The sequence below is a fragment of the Crinia signifera genome, chromosome 1, assembly GCF_055691185.1.
Source record: "Crinia signifera chromosome 1, ASM5569118v1, whole genome shotgun sequence".
Taxonomy (NCBI): domain Eukaryota; kingdom Metazoa; phylum Chordata; class Amphibia; order Anura; family Myobatrachidae; genus Crinia; species Crinia signifera.
The window spans coordinates 257083587-257105251 of NC_139217.1; the positions used below are offsets into that span (position 1 = coordinate 257083587).

At 44.7% G+C, this 21665-nt stretch overlaps 1 non-coding gene across 1 annotated transcript; it reads left to right on the plus strand.

The window, feature by feature from the left end:
- Positions 1–8054: 8054 nt before the first annotated feature.
- Positions 8055–8173, plus strand: LOC146047895 (5S ribosomal RNA). Its single transcript, XR_014466070.1, has one exon. It is a non-coding gene; the product is annotated as a 5S ribosomal RNA (ribosomal RNA).
- Positions 8174–21665: the final 13492 nt, after the last annotated feature.

The window sequence follows — 21665 nt, forward strand, 5'->3', positions numbered from 1 at the left end:
TCAATGGTATGTGTTTTAATGTAATATGTACGAATTTAAAGAATCGATGTTAACTACCGAAGGTATCAACTTTTTTTTTTTATCTATATACATGGAGGAAAAACTGTTATTAGGATAGTAACCATTGTGATTGTGGTTTTCAAAACTGGTGATTTTCAACGGTTTTACATGCAGACTTTAGAACGGAAATATATAGGGTTTGCCTTTCATATTTTGCTGCTTCAAATCCCTTGGTTTAAAATAAAATCTCTCTATAACTATCTGTGTGAGAGTGTATATATGTATGTGTATATCTATCTATATTACCATTGCAACTTAAAGGGGTATATTCAATGCCGGGGGAGCTGTGACAACGAACAGGGCTGCCTGCTCCCTCATACGCAGATTCTCCCTTGCTTAGTTTTTTTGGAGCATGGGGGAATTGGCGTATACGGCCACAGAAGCAGCGGGAGTCGCGGCTACATGCAGCAGGCTCCCTGCATTAGCTGCGAACCTCGCTGTTTGGGGGAATTCTCACTGTCCTGTGACAGCGAGGATTTCCCCGGAACATAGAATAGGGTGAGCAGCTGGCGTGGGGGTTAAACAGCGAGGATCACAGGTTTTCTGCAATCCCCCCATTTAACTCCCTCGCTTGCCACCTTGAATTCGGTCCGTGAACTGTCTGTTTTTCTCAGAATTATACTGTAAAATATTGCAAGAGAATAAAACTATGGCTTGTGCCAGGAACGTGGCCCTTCTACCTTGTAACATGCTTTATTGGAACTTGGATTAATACTATGAAAAATCCCCTTTAAGGGACAAAACGCTTAGATCTTTGGTGCATTATCTAACTATCCCGATTGAAGTCTATTTCATTGAGCTTATATCCTTAAGGGTGTTGACTTTTCTGAAGTGGCTGTACTATGATGTTTTTTTTATTTTTTATGAATTGTGAGATACTTTATATACCATTTTTATAACAAAATAAAAAATAATACTAATAAGTGGCCATTGGCCTTTCTTTCAGGTGATTCTTGGTGAGTGGGTAATTCCAGACACCACTGGACTTTGGACCAAATAAGAACATCTCTGCTGGCTCATGAAAAATGGATAAATCTGATTCAAAATAATTATCTTTATTCATGAACAGAGGAAATTATTTTTACTGTTATTGTACATACTAAGGGGGGTATTCAATGTCAGGGGTACGGCTGTCGAGCAAGCTAGACAGCCGTGCACCTGTCCCGTTCTCTCTTTGCTCGGCGGTCGGGATTCAATGTCCCGGCCGCCGAGCGGTGAGAAGGGGGCGTGGCCGCTAGTTGAGGATGGAACTAGACGAGCTCCGGCATTGAATACCCCCCTAAATCACTGTAGTTTGTGTGTTAATCCAGCATTTGTTAATTATTTTACTTTTTCATCCAGAAGGTGGCACCGGAGGATTCCTAACCGTGGTATAAGATTGGCTGGCAAGAACCAAAAGAGTTAACCAAAAGAGTTAACTTCCACAGTACCTGCCCTCCAAATCCCCTATAACCCCTGTACCAAGCCCCAGTGTTTCTTTTGAGTTTGGGCTCAGCTCATTTCTTTATTTTATTTAATTTATTTAATTTTTCATCTGGGCATGCCACCAGAGGACAGGTCGCCAGGCGCTGCCGCTCCAATACCCAACGGTGGGGCGGCAGCACCAGCACGAGAATGGTGATTCCATTGTGGTCCACCGCACTTCTCCGCCACAAAAAGCTTTTTAATTCGCTGCCCAGAGGTGTGGAGGTCTTGTAGGTACTTGTGTACAATCACGGCTCCCACGATGTCGATCGTATAGGAAAAAAATCGCATCGCTGCGCTCGCCACGCTTCGGGTTCGCGTTGATAGTGGGGGTGGTACAGCCTCAAAAATTACATTTGGGGGACATTGAACATGTTTGATACTAATTTCAATGCATTTCTGTTAAAAATCGCATGCGATGCGATCGCATGCGGTTTTTCCAAAAATGCTGAAAAACTGCAAAAATCGCATGCCACTACATTTGTCATGCGATGGGAGCCGTGAAAGTACACAAGTACCGTCTTGTACACTAGTGAGGTGGACAAGAGAGGTTAGAGAGGTACAAACGGTTCTTAATATTGAGGAGGAGACTCTGGCCCGCAGTCTTTAGGAAACAAAAGGAGGACATGTTGGAATAAGCGTGGGCTAAACCTGATTAGAAAGCTGAAACCAAACGTTTTGTGTCTCTTTTACCCACTTCCTTCCAAGGAAAGGTCTTAATGGGAAAATCCTAATGTTGGCTTATTCTCATGTTGGCACTATTGCCAGGCCAGCCCTGCCATCGGCATGGGTGAACAAAGCCATTTCTTTTAGGATAGATTAACTCCAATTGGGCCTTTCTACTTCCATTAGTCAGAAAAAAATGTTGCTACTAGTGAATAATTTGGAAAAGGCTAATTCCTATCTAGGGGAGGCAGCTTTGTATTTGGCTGTCCTTGCCCCTAGGTCCTCGGTCTCTGCTATTGCAGCTATGCGTACTTTGCGACTGTGTTCATGGCATGCAAATGCCACTTCAAAGAAAGCGCTGGAATCCATTCCGTAAGCGGGCATACACTGTTTGGTCAGGAATTATCCAAAATTGTCACCTCCTTGGCAGTATCCAAAACAGTGTTTTTTCCCCTAGCAGCAGCTCCTAAAGTCATCCTGCAGCGGCGGGGAATCCTGACCCATGAGCATTTCTAATGGATGCATTGACAGTAGCCATTTCAGTTGGTGTATGTCTTCCCCCACAGTTTTCCTTAATCCTGCAGGTGATTCGGAAATTGAAACCAGAAGGAGGGCAAATTATTTTGGTGGCCCCAGACTGGCCACAATTTCTCTGGTACGCAGATCTACAAGCATTATCAATTGACTTTCTATGGCGTCTTCCCCTATGTCAGGACCTTCTGTCTCAAGGTTCAATTAGACCTCAGCTGCCTCACTTTGACGGGGGTGGCCCTTGAGTCTGCCATCTTAAAAAGGAAAGTTTTTTTCCTCAAAGGGTGCTAACGACTATGCTTCAAGCACCAAAGCCTTCTTCGGCTAGGATCTATCGCACGGTAGGACGGTTAGTCCAGAAAGCTTTCTCTATTTCTTGAGTGCTGGCCGGTCTGAATTTGTTCACACTGAAGGTCCATGTTTAGGCTCGATCTGTGTTCAACGCCAGCTGGCTTCAATACCAGATGTTTAGACTATACTGCAAAGGGTTTTACATGGTTACCATCCCTGTCGCACCATGGGATCTATCCCTGGTCCTTGGGGCCCTAAAGTCAGCTCTGTTTGAGCCATTACATTCCGTAGATCTTCGCTAAATCTCTGCTACTTTACTTGGAAAACCCTGTTTCTCTTAGCAATATCGTCAGAATGCAGAGTCTCCAATCTTTGTGCTCGTTCGGTGGTCTCCATATTTGGTGGTCTATCCGGTTAGTGCGGTTCTCAGCATTAGGTGGGGTTCTTGCCTAAGGTGGTATCATGTGAGCCAAGAGATTGTGGTTTCTGCCTTGACGGGTGGGAATCCAGATGAAAGTTCCTTGGATGTGGTACGAGCACTTTGTACATATGTCAATTATAAAGATATCCGCAAGACGGATTCCTTGTTTTTATTGCTTGATCTCCTCAAACAAGGTTGGCCAGCATCTAATCAAACTTTTGGCCAGATGGCTCCTTTTGACTATTCATTGTGCTTACTCTATGGCTAACCAGCTGACTGGCAGGAGTTATTGCTTATTCCACTAGAGCTGTGCGTACTTTGTGGGCAGCTTCAGCTGGGGCCTCAGCAGAACAACTTTGGAAGCCGGCTACTTGGCCTTCTCCTCAGATCTTTTTCCGCTTCTACGCATTTGACATGTTTAATTCTCCAGATGCGGCTTTTGGATGCAATGTCCTTTTCGCAGTACAGAAGCATCCCTGGCACTAATAGGGATAGCTTTGGGATGTCCCACTGCAATGATTCCTCCTGTGCCCCCTAGTGTATGAAAAAGAAAAATAGTCCCACTGCAATGATTCCTCCTGTGCCCCCTAGTGTATGAAAAAGAAAAATAGGATTTATCAGAATCAGCTTTATTGGCCAGGTATATTTGCGTATACTAGGAATTTGTTTTCAGTTTGCTGTGCAGCAGCCAGGTGTGTAACAAGTAAACAGCATACAGTATAAACAATATAAACAGGTGGGGGGAACATGTACAGTCATAGAAAGTTATTCCGAGGGGACACAGTGTTAGATTATGTGCAAAGGGTTATGGCGCGACTAGACAGTGAGGTGTTCACGTGTCAACTGCTTGAGGAAAGAAACTTTTTAGGCTTCTGGTGGGAATAGCCCTGTAGCGTCTGCCTGATGGCAGCAGGTTAAACAAGCCATGGCCGGGATGTTGTTGGTCCTTGACTTTCTTCTGCGGCAGACGTCAGGGGCCAGAGGGATTACATTGGGTAGAGAGTGAGGTCACGACCTTTCCAGCACCAGAAAGGATAAAACTTCTGGACTGCCCAGAGACAGCCCTGGCTCCTCCCTCCTCTACCCCGCCTCCTAGGCTAGCTTACTTTCAGTTTTGATTGTGCTGGCAGGAGCCAACACGCATTTTGAAAGGGCTGCTGTTAAAGCAGCTTAAACTTCGTTTTTAATTTTTTTTTTTTTATTCTTATTTTTACACTGACTGGAGTCAGTGACAGAGCAGCAGCGCTGGGGGTCTTTTAGACCCCTGCACTGCGCTCCATCACCTGGGACCCGGCAGCCCAACACCACCCACGTGGCTCCCACAAGCGGAGGTGTTCGGCTGGCTCTGAAGCACTGGAGAGCACAGCCGCGACGGGGACCGGGACATCAGCGGTGAGCACCGCTTACAGGTAACGTGCTCCCTGCTGGGAGCGCGCGCGTGCGCATTTCTAATGGCGGCTGAGCAGCTCGGCGAGGGGGATCGCCGGGCTGCACTAGCAAGCGGCAGAACCGCAGCCTCTCGTAGTGTTGTGCACTCTGTCCCGCTGGACCACCAGGGAGACTTTGAGTGTGGGCAGTGGCGTCGGTAAGCGGGGCCGCCTGGCAAGCGCCGGATCCCCGCGATTTTACCGGCGCCACATGAGTCATTTAATCCCGGTGGCCATTTGCTAGTAGGGGGAGGGAGCCTCTCCTCACACAGCCCCTCTCCCGGAGACAGGAGCTAGGATGTACCCACGTGGTTTCCAGCCCTGATCTCTTCCTGCCTGCCTGCTGCAAGTGTAAGAAGGACACAGAGAGCTCTCTGCCAGTCTGGAGTTCCATCTCTTCACTGCCGGGCCATCTGGGCAAATCCCCCCTGTACCTCTCCTACTGGAGCACAGGGTACAGTACTTTATGCTCCTGCCGGCCTTTGTGCTTTGCGGAGCTCAGTGCCACTTTATTATTTGCATTGTGCTATGTCTCATCACTGTGTTAACACCATCACTGCATGTCAGAAGTATAGGTGTTAGCTGTACCAGTTTAGCTGCCTCTTGTACAATCTTAGAGGACAGCGATAGTGACACAGGAACTCCTATATTGGTGTCCTGCACACATTGCAAGGCTGGCCCAAGTACCACCGGCCAGCCTGGGCATATGAGTATAGCCTGATGGCGCGGCTACCCTTTCAAAAAGGGACGCCATTGTAAGGACGGAGTCCATGGTACTTTCCCAGCTATCACGCGGTTCTGGCGGTCATTTTAACATACTTGCCACCATTGCACGCTGCTGGAGGCTCCTGACTACTAATGCCAGGGCTGTGCTCAAGCTTGTCCTGATTAACTGCATATTGAATGCAGCTGCTCCCCCAGGTTCTGTGTTCAGACAGTGGGGTTTAGAGCATAGTGGGACAGTATTGGGCTGTATGTAAATTAGGTCATAGCACTCCTGTGTTATATACCATGGTGTTGTTGATGGCCTGTGGCAGCTCATCTCCTTATACTGTCTCTCTTATCCAGTGATTCTATCTCTGGTTACCTATACCTACTCTCTCTCCCTGTGTGTGTGTGTGTGTGTGTGTGTGTGTGTGTGTGTGTGTGTGTGTGTGTGTGTGTAGTGTATATATTGTCAGGTGGAAAGTGTATAACTCAGTTTACATTGTCGTCTGTGGCCTTCCCTGATGTATTTTTCCTCTGTGACATAGAGATCGTTAGATTTCTGCAATAAGCCTCTAATTGTGCAATGTGTATCTGCTGGCTGACAAAATAAAAACCCCTTCTTGCTTTCTTCCAGAAAGATACTGTGTTCTCAGATTACAGTTTATGGGGGGACAGTTTAGGCAAGGGCAGCAATGTCTAATGCAGATAGCATGACTTGTATGTTACTAACTCATGAGTTAGCAAAGTTTTCCATAGCAAGTCAATTAGAAATCACAGTGTGTGCAGCCATTACAGTTCTGGTCCAGACACCTCTGCTAACTTTTAAACCCTGTCGGAACATAGTCCAGGCCTGTTTTACCCTAATAGAGCAATAGCTCAATCAGCAACGCTCCCTTCTCTTAAGTAGACAAGGCGCACGGCTATAAGGATTCAGTCCCCACAATACCAGGGGTTATTTCATGTTCTGACAGGGCACTATGGCAAACGTCACCAGCGGTGGACTCTGAAGTGTAATTTCTTCACAGGATAACCTTCTGTATTCCTGGTCATTGGAAGTTGGAACATTGCACTGTCACATATAGAGCTGGTTGTGGGGTGTACGCACAATACAATCCAGTGTGGGATCTGACTATGTAGTCGGATTTACATTCGGATCACATGCATGTAACATGCAGATCGCACATTTGAGATAATTTGACTTAGAATTCCTCCAGGCCTCTAGTAGCCTTGCACCCCAGCGGGGTAGCATTTTTGGGAGATGCAGCTGTGGAGGTGCAGTACGAACTGTGTAATGGTTAACATTACTACCTCACGGCACTGATGTCAATCTATATTCATAACACACTGGATATGCCCAATCTCGTTTGAGATCACATGGGAACACCAGCTGTTGTAGATAACATGGGTTCCATTCAAACAATGCCATTACCCTAACTGTGTGGAGTTTATGTATATTCTCCCCGTAATTGCGTGGGATTACTCCAGGTACTCCCGTTTTCTCCCACAAACAATTCGGTTTGTCATTTCTTATGGTTCTCCTTTAAGTTATGTTAGCGGAGTAACACTGGCTGTAGCTTTTATAATTAAAAGCTAATATGGCCTTGACTATGCATCCCTTCAGGGACGCAATCTCACTTTGGTAGAAGTTTTACTGGTTGCCAATGTTGACGGCCTTGTTCATTTCAGCGCCACCATATGCTATATACCAATATGTTGCCTCTTAATCTGTACGACCTATTATATAGGGGTACATGAATGCATATGTTTATGTTTGTAGGCATTTGTGTATGTACATGTGTATATATATATATACATGTACATACACAATATATATATATATATATATATATATATATATATATATATATATATATATATATATATATATATATGTGGATTTGTAGCAGGTGTCCGGCACTCACACTGACATATATATATGTGTATATATATATAGCGGTGCTAGGTCAGCATTCTCGCTTCTTACATTCAAACAGCGGTTCGATATAGTTTCCTGTTTGTTTGTTTTCTAATGTATCTACATACACATACAGTGGGAGCCACTGCCATCTTTCTCTATAATAGGATTAAGTGAGTAATTGGATTACTCTGCTAATCCCCTACTCTATTGTTCTATGTATTGTGTTGCATCTGAGAACAATAGGATAGCCATGGCTAGCCATCCTGAGCCATGGCCTAAGCAAGATAGATGAGATGTGCTCCTACTGTACATTATAACCAAAACTGATCCTTTTGGTAAATCCGTGTTTTATACACGCAACAGTACATCTTAAGGCATAGACTGGATAATGCTATTATGGAAAAGATGCTTCTGTCTTGAAACCTAAGTGAAAAAGACAGTCCTGTGGGATTTCTGCAAGGTAGAACCTTGGTTTCTAGGTCACCCTGTGCAGGTCCAGTCGGGTGATGCAAAAAGGGTGGTTTGTTATCAACCACTAGGGTGACACTCTGAGTGGGCCTGGCTATGAGCCTACGGCCACACCACCCTGAACACGCCTGATCTCGTCTGATCTTGGAAGCCAAGCAGGGTCAGGCCTGGTTAGTACTTGGATGGGAGACCGTCTGGGAATACCAGGTGCTGTAGGCTTAGGCCTCCCGCTTCTTCCAATGGGTGCAGCGCAAGATCCCGGCCTTGTTGGCAAAACTATACCGGCAGATGGACCCTCCCTTCGGAGGTGTTCCTGTGGTTGGTAGGCCATTGGGGTGGACCAATGGTGGATTGATGGCTTTGCGTCACATTTACCAGGTCACCCTGTATGTGTCCAGGTCTCGAGACCCTGCAGGTTACAGAGTCCACGCTCTGTAATGTCAGTCCAGTGGCTATTCGTTCGAAGGTAGGCTTTTCCCCATTTTTGCTCCTCCTCAAAGTAATTTGTACATTAAAAGTGGAGGTGGGGGCACCTTAATCCAGGAGAATCTGGTTCTCGGATCTGTGAACCCTGTTAGGGGTCTCTCTTATCTGTCTGCCTCTGGGGCCAGAACTGCTCACAGGGTTGTTAAGACAACCTTATTAAGAGCCACGGGATTTAATTCAATCCCAGAATTTACCGTTTGTCTAGGGTTTTGTCCTTTCGGTAGAAGTAGTGGGGGCTGGCCTCCGCCTGTTTTCTTTAAAGGAACAGGGCTCGGCTCTCTCCTTTGTATTCCACAGCCTATGAGCTTTGTGGTACGATCTCCGCTCATTCTGGCAGGGGGTTTTGCAGATCCAACCTCTGGTTGTTACAAACATGGTGGTTTGATAAAATCTTTCTCTGATTCTTTAGGCCCTTTAGGGGCCACAGGGATCCCTCCCTGCCGCGCCTGCTTCATGGTATTGAAGTTCATAGTTCCTCCGTTGAGTGAACTTAGTTAAAAGTTCCTTTGTTGAGGTACTTATACATGTCAGTTATGGTTCCTCTGTTGAGCAACCACACACACATATATTGGTTGAATGTGTTACTGTATGGGTTTCTCTTCCTTCTATCTTGTCTCCTGCCTGGCTTTGGGAAAAACTGAAAGTAAGCTAGCCTAGGAGGCGGGGTAGAGGAGGGAGGAGCCAGGGCTGTCTCTGGGCAGTCCAGAAGTTTTATCCTTTCTGGTGCTGGAAAGGTCGTGACCTCACTCTCTACCCAATGTAATCCCTGTGGCCCCTGACGTCCTCGAAGAAAGAGATTTAACAGGTAAGACATAAATCTCAGTATCTTTGTTGCCCGCTTTTTTGCTCTGAAAAGTTACAGGTATGGTCTTACCTTGGAAAATCCTTGGGTGGTGTGTGCGATTTAAACTACTATGACTGTGTGTGTATGGTACCTTCCTTCCTTGCCCGCTCCTTAACTGGCATGCCAGGGATTGGGGATGGGATATTGGGGGTCCAGGCACTGTGGAAGTTTTACTTTTTGTGCCTGCCAGCCAAGCCTATACCCACTATAATGATTCCTCCTGTGCGTCCTATGGACTCAAAGAAAAGGATTTACCAAGGTAAGACCATAAATCCTATTTTTGTGGTTCATTGCGCCCTCTTGGTGTCTTTTTTTTTTGTTTGTTTGTTTTTATTTTTTTCAAGATAGTTTTGAAATAGTGTGTGTATTATACATAAATACATACTTTGCCCAATCAGGTATAACAATAAAATAACTGCTAGTTGAAGTCAATAACAATGATTATCTCGTTACATTGGCACCTTTCGACGGGTGGGAGATATTGGCAGAATGTTAAGTTACAGAAGATTTTGAAGTTGATGTGTTAGCATGAACTATGGGCAAGCCTAACAATCTGTGTGATTTTGGCAAGCCCAAATTGTGAAGTCTAGATGACTGAATTAGACCATCTCAAAAACTGCAGCTCTTGTGGGGTGTTCCTGCTATGCAGTGGTTACTACCTACTAGGGTGGCCAATCCCGGGATCGGCGGGATTCCGGGATTCGGTCCCCCAAAACGCCGGGATTTCAATACCGGGATTGGAGTTTCTAATCCCGGGATTTCGGGATTAGACTGCGCATGCGCGCAGTCTAATGCCCGGCAGCGTCTGAGCACTCAGACGCTGCCCGGCTTCTCCCTTACCTGGCAGTGCAGCACTGCGCAGCGTGACGAGGTCCGAGGTCACACTGCACAGGGCACAGCCGCACATCCCGCCTCAGCCGTCCGTCCGCCCACCCACCCACCCAGCCTTCCTGGCTACCCAGCCACCCCGCTGTTGGAGACAGCCTACCAACCTGGCAAGCCAGCAGCTGACCCACCCGCCCACTCCGCAAATGTAAGTAAATATGCTGGCGGCCAGGGTGTTTTTTTATTATGGAAGCCGATCATGGAATGTCAAGGGATTGGCATCCCTACTACCTACCAAACGGCATCCAAGGAAGCCTAAATCGTGAACCAGCAACAGGGTAATGGGTACAAAAGACTCATATGGTGATTGAAGGCAAGCCTGGCTGGTCTGATCCCATAGAAGAGCAGCTGTAGCACAGATTGTAGAAAATGTTAATGCTGGCTGTGATATGCGTCTAAGCACACCTCTCAGAGCTTGCACCTGCAGATCCTTGTTTACTGCAGAAAGCACCTACAATTGTCAAATGAGCGTGAAGCAAATGAAGAATGTATCCTGGTCTGTTGAATCACCTTTTTCTGTATTGGTAGAGCTATAAATATATACCATGAGGATGGCATGGTGTGTGTGCGTGTTTACCTGGAGAAGAGTTGTCACCAAGATGCACTATGGGAAGAAGTCTAGTCGATTGAGGCAGGGTGATGCTGTGGGCAATGTGCTGCTGGGAAACCTTGGGATCTAGCATTCGTGTGTGAGTGTGTGTTCCTTTGACATGTACTATCTACATAAACATGGTTGCAGACAACAAGTACCTCAAATTATGGCAACAGTAGTCCCTGATGGCAATGGCCTCAATTAGGAGGATCATGTGCCCTACCACACTGAAAACAATACGGTGCGCAGGGAGGGAGCTCCTGGAGCTATTCTAATGTGTAAGTAAACAAGACATTTTTTTCCCGCAGCTCACTGAGTGGTATTAGTAACCAATCTTGAACACTACATGATAATAGAATTCAGAGATATTGGTTACATATACCTGCGCAGGTGTATGCTATGCCCCCAAGCCACGTCAAGGCTTCTCTGTATATTGGGGGTCCCTAGCGCTATATCTAGGTGTCTAATGTGTGCTGCTATATTGGAGAATGCCGGTACTTGCTGGTGTTGTGTCACGAGTACCAGCATTTTCTGACGTGAATGCCCCATGGCAATGCGGTTTGTGCTGTGCTAGTTTTTAAAACGGCGTGCAGGGTGTGAGCAGAAATTGCACTAGTTGGAGTTAGCGGCGCACTGATCAGAATAGCTGCTCCTTTCCGGCAATATTCACTGCTTACCATATTCCATTTACTCTATTGGTTAGAAATTGTCTGAGGAACACAAAATGTAGTTTAAGGTTTTGACTTAGTCTTGAAATTACCCAGATCAAAAGCCATTTGTGTATCATGGAAACTTTGAATTTGAGAAGATAAGAACCACTTAGCCAATTCTGTCTCTCTATTTTTATCCCTTAGTTCGGTGGTTCTCAACCTCGGTCCTCAAGTACTCCCAACCGTGCATGTTTTCCAGGTCTTCACACAGAATCACAAGTGAAAAAATCTTTTAATAAGTGTCTGGGTAATGAGTGCACCTGTGCACCTGCCGGGTGGCTTAGAAAACGTGAACTGTTGGGGGTACTTGAGGACCAAGGTTGAGAACCACTGCTTAAGATAAGTATATTCATATCCCAAGCATTTTTAAATTGCTTTACTGTCTTAGATTCTACTACTTTTGACAGGAGGCTATTCTACTTATCCACTATCCTTTCTGCAAAGATATTTTTTCTTAAATTTCCTGTGAAACTACCTCCCTCAAGTTTTAGTGCATGGTCTTGTGTTCGAATACTTGTCTTCCTTTTGAAAAATGTTTCTCTCTTCCTGTACTTTAGAATCCTTGCTATAGATACAGGACCTAAAGGAACAACTGCTAATGTTTTGGTGCCAGACACCACAGGACACCTTAAGAGGTCTTGGGGAGTCCAGACAGGCTGTTTTGGAAGCACAATCGGGACTACACATTATTTGGCAGGTGCTCTAAATGTTATGGATGATGGCATAGGCGCTGGAACAGGGTAGAGGCATAAGTCAAAGTACTGGGTTGCAATGTGGTCACCAATTACATAAGAGGCATAAGTCAAAGTACTGGGTTGCAATGTGGTCACCAATTACAGTTAATACTGGTAGTTTAGGGATGGAAACAATACCCTTTACAGCCCTTATCCAGGCTCAATTCCCCCTCCGCTCCCTGCAACCAGCTCCAATGCAGTTAATGTGGGCTGGCCTCTCCTCTGGCACAGCCTTGTGCCCTTCAAACCTCCATCATCATATGTTCCTCACCTTTTTCCCCACTGTTCTTTTATATCATCATATGCTCATAGCATTCCGTGACCTCCAACCATATCCAACTGGATTTGGCTGTAACTAACCTGTAAAGTCTCATTTCCTTCCATGTACAGCCTCAGCCAGGGCGTGAGCTATGAGTGGATCCTGTCTCTTCGTAGTCTACATAAAGTGAAATTATGTTGGTGGAATATCACTTGAAAAAAATCAGAATACCCTTAATTTTAATATCTCCTGGAAGCACAGTATTAGAGGTTTCAGATCCGATATCAGTTATCCGCTGTGATTTCCTATTGTAGTCTAGGAGCTACATATAGGCCCTTATTCAGATCTGATCGCAGTACAAATATGTAGGGAAAGATTTCAAAGCAGACTGAGGTTTGAAGATGAAGAAGCACAAAAAGGCAATGCTGAGGACCGTTCACAAAGTAGTCGGCCAAGAACACTTGGGGCGAAATGTAATAGGGTGCGATTTTTAGACATGTGCGATTTTTGGTCAAAAATGGCTGAAATCGCACATTTTCCAAAAATCGCACATTTAATAGGTTGAAAATCGCGGTAAAAAATCGCACTTTTTACCGCGAAATCGCACTTTTAGAAGTGCGATTTTTAGTCACATTTCAAATCGCATCCAGATGTTTTCCCATTATAAAGTATACAACTCGCAAATGTAATAGGGTGAGATTTTTGGTAAATGTTACCAAAAATCGCAAAAAAAATAGACCAGGTTCTGACAGGCGAATTTCACAGAACCATGCACAGATCATTGAGATCTGTGCATGGTCCTGTTAATAAAAATGTGTAAAAGTGTTTTTATAAAAAAAAAACGGCGTGGGGTCCCCCCTCCTAAGCATAACCAGCCCCGGGCTCATTGAGCCGGACCTGGTTCCAAAAATATGGGGGGACAAAAAGCATAGGGGTCCCCCGTATTTCTGAAACCAGCCCTGGACTCTTGGACCGGTCCTGGTTCCAAAAATACGGGAGACAAAAAATCTGGGGGTCCCCCGTATTTTGAAACCAGCATCGGGCTTCAACAGCCCACGGTGTCATGCCACAGCCGGGGGACACTTTTTATACAAGGTCCCCCGGCCAAAACATGAGCACCGTGGCTGGTCAGCCTTGGATGGGGTACCTGGAGGAGTGGGGACCCCCCCAATAAAGGGGTCCCCCCCCCCCAGGCTTCACCCGTCCAGGGCTGAAGCCCGGGGCTGTCACCGGCGTCCGTGGCCAGTGGACGCCGGCCTGATAGGGTTAAATCGATCATACGTTACATTGCTTTATACCGGAGAACTACAAGTGCCAGCAGACCTCCCCCGCATGCTGGGACTTGGAGAACCACAAGTCCCAGCATGCGGGGCATTAATGGGCCCGCTGGGACTTGTAGTCCACCTGTAAAAAGAATGTTTATAAAAAACACACACAGAGAGAAGTAAAAGTTTATTACACACACACCTCACTTTTACACCAGCGTTACTTACCATTCCTGGATCCAGCGCTGGTCTGGCTGCTTCACAGCCGGCTCCCCCCGCACTGACAGGCAGCGGGGAGAACCGGCTTTCTCCGTTGCCTCTAACAGCTTCTGTAGCGCTGTTCCAGCGCTACAGAGGCTGAGAGCGCGATTGGCCGATACATCTCCATGGAGACGCATAGCTCAGTCCTGATTGGCTGAGCTATGCGTCTCCATGGAGACGCATAGCTCAGCCAAACGCGCTCTCAGCCTCTGTAGCACTGAGTCCCCCAGACCGGGACTTAGCCCCGCCTACCAGCCAATGATGGTCCAGCATGGGGGTTTTCCCGGACCATCATTGGTGGTAGGCGGGGCTAAGTCCCGGTCTGGGGGCGGAGCCCCAGATGTAAACAGAACACCGGAGGACGGTGATCGTGGGGAAAATGCTGCAGGGCTCCCGGGGAAGCGCTGAAGACGTCTGTGGTGAGTATGATTTCTCTCCACAGCCTCCCCTCTGGATTCTACTGGACAAGGGGACCGAAGCTTCGTGTCAACATAGGTGAGTATGGATGAATGGGCTTGGTGTGTATTAAAGTTGTACTGTCTGTGTGTGTGTGTTTTTATTTAACTATTTGTAGTACTGTGGGACTACTAGTCCCAGCGGGCCCTTTATTGCCCCACATGCTGGGACTTGTGGTTCTCCAAGTCCCTGCATGTGGTGCAGGCTTGCTGGGACTCATAGTTCCACAGCAATACACAATAGGATTTTATCTATTTTTTTACACCATTAATCAGCTCGATGCCCACAGCCCAGGGGCATCGAGGACAGCCCCGGGCTTCAGCATGGGCAGGTAAGTTCTGGAGGGGGGGGACCCCTTCTTTGGGGGGGTCCCCACTCCCCCAGGGCCCCTGCCCATGCTGACCAGTCAGAGGGCTGAATGCTTTGGCCGGGGGGACTTGTATAAAAAGTCTGTGGCATTACCCTGCTGGCTGGTTGGGCCCGGTGCTGGTTCTTGAAATACGGGGGACCCCCAGTCATTTTGTCCCCCGTATTTTGGGAACCAGGACCGGCCCTTGAGCCTGGTGCTGGTTTTATAAAATCATGGCAACCCCAACTTGATTGTTCCTTTGATTTTATGAAACCAGGACCGGCTCTTTCAGCCCGGGGCTGGTTATGCTCAGGAGGGGGGACCCCACGCCGTTTAAAAAAAAAAAAATTTTTTTACCCAAACTCGCATATATGAAAATGCGCACATTTTCATGACTGAAAATGCGCACATTTTCATGACTGGAAATCGCGGCAAATCGCATTTTTTGACGCTAATTCGCATCTCATTACATATGCGAATTCGCGGCAAAAAACGCGATTTTTAAAGGTGCGATTTCTGGCGAGTTTGGAACTCGTCCAAAAATCGCACCCTATTACATTTCGCCCTTGGTGTATTATAGGAAAGACAGATTATGCTTGCTTCCCTTTAAAATCAAAAGATCTCCAACCATGCCATAAGCTCAAATCTGTCATAACACCCATCTAATGTTTGGAGACGTGGCCAGAAATTGTCTTTATAGAAGAAATGCACCAAAAAAAAGCCAGATCTATGAGATATTAAGATGGCCAAGTGGCTAAACTATGCATGAAAACATAGTAACTGGGGTGCAGAAACATGGCAGCAGGTGCTGTGGGCTGAAGAGTCAACATGTTAAATGTTTGGCTGTAACAGAAGGCAGTTTGTTTGGTGAAGGGCTGGAGAGTGGCACATTAACAAGTGCCTGCAGGTAACAGTGAAGCATGGTGGACATTTCTTGCATATTTGGAGCTGCCTTCCAGCAAATTATGTTCGTAATTTGGTTGGGATTGATGGTGTCCTCAATGCTGAGTAGTACAGGCAGGTACTTATCCATGATGCATTACCAACATGGCGGCATCTGATAAGCTCCATGTTTATTCTGCAGCAGGACAACAACCACAAACATACAGCCAATGTCATTAAGAACGATCTTCAGAAGAATAACTAGTCCTGGAAGTGATGATCTAGCCCCCACAGAGCCCTGACCTCAACAAGTATGTCTGGGATTACATCAAAAGACAGAAGGATATGCGCCAGCCTCCATCCATAAAAGATTGTTGGTTAGTTCTCCAAGATGTATGGGACAACCTCCCTGCCACCATCCAAAAACTGTGTGTAAGTGTACCTACTGTAGAAGAATGCATGCTGTATTGAAGGCGAAGGGTGGTTACACCAAATATTGATTTGAATCCGATTTTTCTTCTGTTCATTTACTTTGCAGTTTAATTGATTAAAATAAACTTTTAACAATTCTATTTTTAAAGAATTCTTTGCAGATTTTTTTTCCACACCTGCCTAAAACCTTTACTCTGTGCTGTATATTATTATGTGACTTTGTTTTGTTTATAGAGTATTAGCTCCCTGGAAGCCATCAGGCAAACGTTGCTTTACATAGGAGATTCCTTTTGTGTTATAAAGTACATGCCATGTCGATTTCTTGTCTGTTTAGAATGGGTGCTGTCCTCCTGCTGTATTATGGCTCTTTATTAACCCTTTGATCACCAACATCTCTGAGAGATGTGCAAAATACCTGCTAAAAATGCCAGCATCCCTCACATTTGTTATATAAATTCCCCCAAAAAAAATTGTGTATAAAGTTGATATTTTCTTTAGAAGGTAAACATTTCATATCATTATGATGAATAACAATGTTTGCCAATTTTCATACTTATATTGACAAATTCACTTGGCACTCAAAGGGTTAATATAAAATTACCACACTGGCTTTTTATCTTCTGTTCCTTTTTTCTTTATTAGAATATTTGTCGTCATGTAGCAACTTTCCTCTGTTCTGTAAGTATGACAGCATGACTTTTGAAGCTCTACTGTTGAATGGGATGGTATCAGGATGTCGGTGCTTGAAATTGTTGGAAGTCCAAAAAAATCACCCTGATCCTCAGAATGCCAGCATCCTAAACCAAACCACCACCCCCTGCTCACTAATCCTAACTTCCCCTATACTGCCTAAACCTAACACCCAGCCCCCCTTGGCCTAACACTAACCAGCCCAAGAATACCTACCTTTGGGATGCCGACAGTTGGGATTCTGGTGCCAACATTGCGAAAGGTGTCCGCAAAGTTCCAGCACCAGTCTTCTCACCTGTGCTAGGATACCGGCGTCGGGATTCAGACTGCCTGCAACCTGAATGCCGGGATGTTAATCGGATTCCATTTGAATTGTATTGTTTTCTATTTGCAATTTGGACACTAGGTGGTGCTGCTACTCCATGACTAATAGCAAAACAACATTTCCTTTTCACACCAGTGAATCAAGGCACTGAGGAGAGGCATGAGAAAAATCAGGATTGCCAAGTGATATTTTTTTGTACTGATACTTTTTTTTATAAAACACCACAAGTGTTTATTTTATTACATATGAAATTAGGACAAAGTAATTAAGCTATGTATGTTATCTCTTGTTATTGTTTGTTTTAATTGTCATTGTTTTTATTTGTTAATTTTAATTGACAATTTTGTGTATGAATAGTGGGTAAGCCACCTGCTTGCTTTACAGTGTATGCCTCTTGCATAAAAAAGTATATTTTAGTAAATATTACCATAATTTCCTTCAGTAGAGCAACAATCAGTGTCAAATTTGCAGATGATTGCAAGTTATCTGCTGCCCAGACAAAGAAAACCCGCCCCGTGTAACATGTGAGCGAATTGGGAAAATATCGCTATCCGGTATTCTGTCGCACATCCATATAATGATTTCCCCAGTCTGTGCAAATGTGAGTTAGTCTGATCCTTCCACAACTCAACAGAGACAGTAATGCCATAACTAGAATTTTATTTTCCTAAATGCTCATTGTGTTTCATGCTTGTTTCCCAGGGTTTCTTATTCATTGCCAGTGTTTTTTTGGTTATTAAGTAGTCATTGGCAGGGAGTTAAAAGCTCATTGCCGAGGGCTATATACAAGATGAAAAAGGGGCGCCCAATATTGTAGTATTGTCAAATCAACAATATATTTATTGGTTAAAAATGCACGGATACCACAGCCAGGTCTTCCCCGCTAGCGGCACTTCCAGAGGAATCCGGCGGTCAGCACAGCGGCTTGTCGGCTCGCGTCACCTGCTTTCAGAATCGTGTCAGTTAGGCCACCCCCCTACGCGTTTCGTCAGAGACTTCGTCAGTGGGGTCACACAAATTGTTCCTGCAATATTGCCTGAGTGGATTGTTTTACACCATGTGCTTTTAAGTCCACCACTGAGGACTTTTATGGTACGCTGAATGTATTAGTGATATATCGCATTTTTAACCAATAAATATATTGTTGATTTGACAATACTACACTATTGGGCACCCCTTTTTCATCTTGTTTGTTGTAGATTGCAGTGGCGTTGTCTCACGGGGACTGAGACTGAAAAAGGGAGCTGCGGTTCAAAGATTTTTGGAACAAGTGTCTTTTTGGACTGAAATCACCAGTATTTGTGGTATTCTAATTAACAGGTGTCAGCGCACCTTTTCCTGCCTGTGTTTATATATATATATATATATATATATATATATATATATATATATATATATATATATAAAATCTAATACCCAGAATCCACAACTTCTGGGTAGCGACCTAGTAGGACCTCTAGCATCTATATATTTGTCCAGTAGGACCTGTAGCATCTGTCTCCTCCAAGGCTGCAGACATTTTTGGAGGGCCATTTTCAGCAGATTCCACACGGGCGGCTACACCCATTGGAATCTGCAGAGACCATGCTTCCCCAGAGCGCTGGCTCCCCCAAGTGTCCATCCAAAATGCTGACTACCTGTCCATTAAATTGCGATAACATTGCGGATAGATATTTTTCCTATTTTTGTCTGTATTTTGGCTCGCACATGTGTGCTACAATCTGTCATTCCATTATTGACTGGATTGTGAATTTGCACATCAGCAATCAACTCTGAATCAGGCCCTATAATGTTATTGTTTACTTATTGCATGAAATTTATTTGTATTCACAAATTACACATTGCATTGTTTTGTGAATAATTACACAACATGCAGGGAATACATTTTAAGAAGATTTTTATCTTAACTAATTGTCACATTTACCTACCGCATAGAAGACTAATCTACTTGTTGTACACTGCCAATACTAATAACACTTTAGGCTGCTAAATAGATGTTGCAAAAGGTGAACCACCGGTGTTGCTAAAGCTGCTGTATCGGGAGGGTGTAAGGCTCCCAAAGGGTACAGAAATAGGAAAAATTCATTATTTTGCCCAGTGTGTACTCTACTATGTACTATGAATGATGAGTGCTCATGCAGATTGTTAACCACCTGCTTCATCATCTTTGCATATACATCTCTGCCCCGCTGGCATAATCAAGTGTGTATGCACTTGCCGATGCTTTTACCCCTCTGGGCCCCCATGGCCCACAATATTAGCAGTGGTGGGGATCGATGGATGTTTAAGTGTGGTTACCTTCTGGTCTAAACAATGATATACCTACTGACTAAAGCAATAACAGTTACAATTAAATCTGATGATTTCAGATAAATAAATTTCATGTGTTATCTAATTACAGTTTGGAATTTTGGAGTGAATCACTGCGCTCTCTCCATCAGTGTAACTACCCTGTATAGCACTGATTTACTTTAAGTAAATATTAAATTTACTTTAAGCAGTATTCAATGCTCCCGAACCCCATAACCAAAATCAATTAATAAGGTACCATTTTAAAGATTAAATTTTCCCATTCTGACAGATAGTTAATTTACAATTGTACATTGTATTGTTTGTTTACAAATCAAAGTTAATTATGGTGTTGGGGTGCCACATATATTCCTGCTGGAATTATGCATGTCCCCATCTATTGCATAACACGAGGAAACGTAAACATTAAAACCATAATGACATTGAAAAAAAAAACAGATTAGATTAAATTTCTTTAGCATCACTTCATACTTAACCAAAATCGATAAATGAGCTACCATTTCAAAGATTCAGTTCTCCCCTTCTGACAAATTGATAATTTACAATTGCACATTGTATTGTTTGTTTACACATACATTTAGTAAATTTACTTTGGCGGAGTAAGCTCTGCCCTCCACCTTCCCGCTGCCCCGGATCCGCTCACTTTATGAAAAACATAGGGGATGGCCAGATCCGCTCAGTGTATGAAAAACATGCACTAATAAGACTAGCAGAATTGGTACGTTACCGCTAGTGCTGCTCCTAGACAGCTGTGCAGTCTCTGTCGTCGTCCACCACCACCATCTGACAGCTAAAACAGAGCCCACTCAGGGGTAGATGCATGAAGCAGTGATAAGGGAGGAGAAGTGATAAAGTGCCTGGTACTTTATCACTGGGCAATCAGCTCCTGACTGTTCAGTTACAGGCTGGGTTTAAAAAGGGACAGTCAGGAGCTGATTGGTTGGTGATAAAGTACCAGGCACTTTATCACTTCTCCTCACTTCTCCTCCATTATCACTGCTTAATACATCTACCCCTCAGCTACTTAGAGCCCCTGCAGCCGAACCTTGCTCACTGACACCACATCCCGTCCAGCAGCAGAGCCCCGGTGCTCCATGCAGCTGCATGGGTGAGTGGTTCACTCACAAAGGCAAATTCACTCTCAGATGGACAAAACCATATGCATTGCAGGTGGGCCTGATGTAACATGTGCAGAGAAAGTTACATGTGGGTGGGGGGTGTACTTCAAACCTGCTGCAACTGTCTTTTATGTACCATGTACTACTGTATATCATTATTTCAGGTGTGCGGAAGAGCTGTGGCGCCATATAAATAATAATAAAACAACCCTAATACCTTTACAATAACCTATAGCCCAGTCTCTAACCCTAATACCCTAACAGGCAGACTGGATGGGTCATAGGGTTCTTATCTGACGTCAAATAATCTTACCTGTGTTTTCAAAAGTTATTTTAAGGAGCCGGGTGGGAATTTTTCTAATTAACCCCATGTAAACCCTGTTAGGATCTACATCAGTGGTAGCCAACTCCAGTCCTCAAGAGCTACCAACAATGTTTTCCAGGTCTCCTCACAGAATCACAAGTAAAGTAATTAGCTCCACCTGTGGATCATTGATAATGTGTCAGTCAGTAATGAGTGCACTTGTGCAGCAGCTAGGTGATTTAGAAAATTGTGAACTGTTGGTAGCTCTCGAGGACTGGAGTTGGCTACCACTGGTCTACATCATGAAGAACTTGTCACTCTGAGCCACTGCTCAAAATGGATAACAAGATAACCCTAATCATGCTATTCCACTCTCTGCATTCTGGGCCCAGCAGAATTTATTCACGCCATGTTCCAATGAAATGTGCTGTAAAATGATGTAGTGTAGTGACTCATGCTTTATATTTTTGTGAACATCCAAGATATACAGGCACTGGGATAAACTATCTTGGAAATGCTTTTTATCTGGATTCATTGAGCACATTCTGCACACACACTATAAAAGCTCACCTTTTTCTTGAACACACCATATTATTAAAATGGCCTGCTCCTAGGTATCAGTTTAGTAGTTAACGCCCAACTTAAATCACATTGGTTCTTAGCCTCTTTCTCATACTTCAAAAGATCATGCATTTTGTGCATCTCACCAAAAGCGTACAGCATAACCAATGCATACCTCCCAACTGTCCCTCATTCTGTGGGAACATCCCGGTTTTTGGGGACGCATGTGCACAGCGTCTATTCTAGCG